The sequence below is a fragment of the Penaeus monodon genome, chromosome 34 (assembly GCF_015228065.2).
Source record: "Penaeus monodon isolate SGIC_2016 chromosome 34, NSTDA_Pmon_1, whole genome shotgun sequence".
Taxonomy (NCBI): Eukaryota; Metazoa; Arthropoda; class Malacostraca; order Decapoda; family Penaeidae; genus Penaeus; species Penaeus monodon.
Genome location: NC_051419.1, coordinates 12843303 through 12843535, shown reverse-complemented (window position 1 = coordinate 12843535; position 233 = coordinate 12843303).

The following is a 233-nucleotide window of genomic DNA, read 5'->3' as shown; positions in this document are numbered from 1 at the left end:
TTTTCTACGGGAGGGGTATATCTTTCTCAGACTTCTCAGGCAGTTTTTTTTTCTATGTTTTATGCAGCTTTCTACCATTGTGCCCAACTTACCCTAGTGTAAGGGCTGGCTTTTATTTGCCCATCTCATTCTCTTTTTAGGCCGAGCAATCAGTCAATTGTAGTAGAGTGAAATATTTGTTATAATGAATATTTATTATAACAATATTAATTATTTATTTATCATAAGAAAAG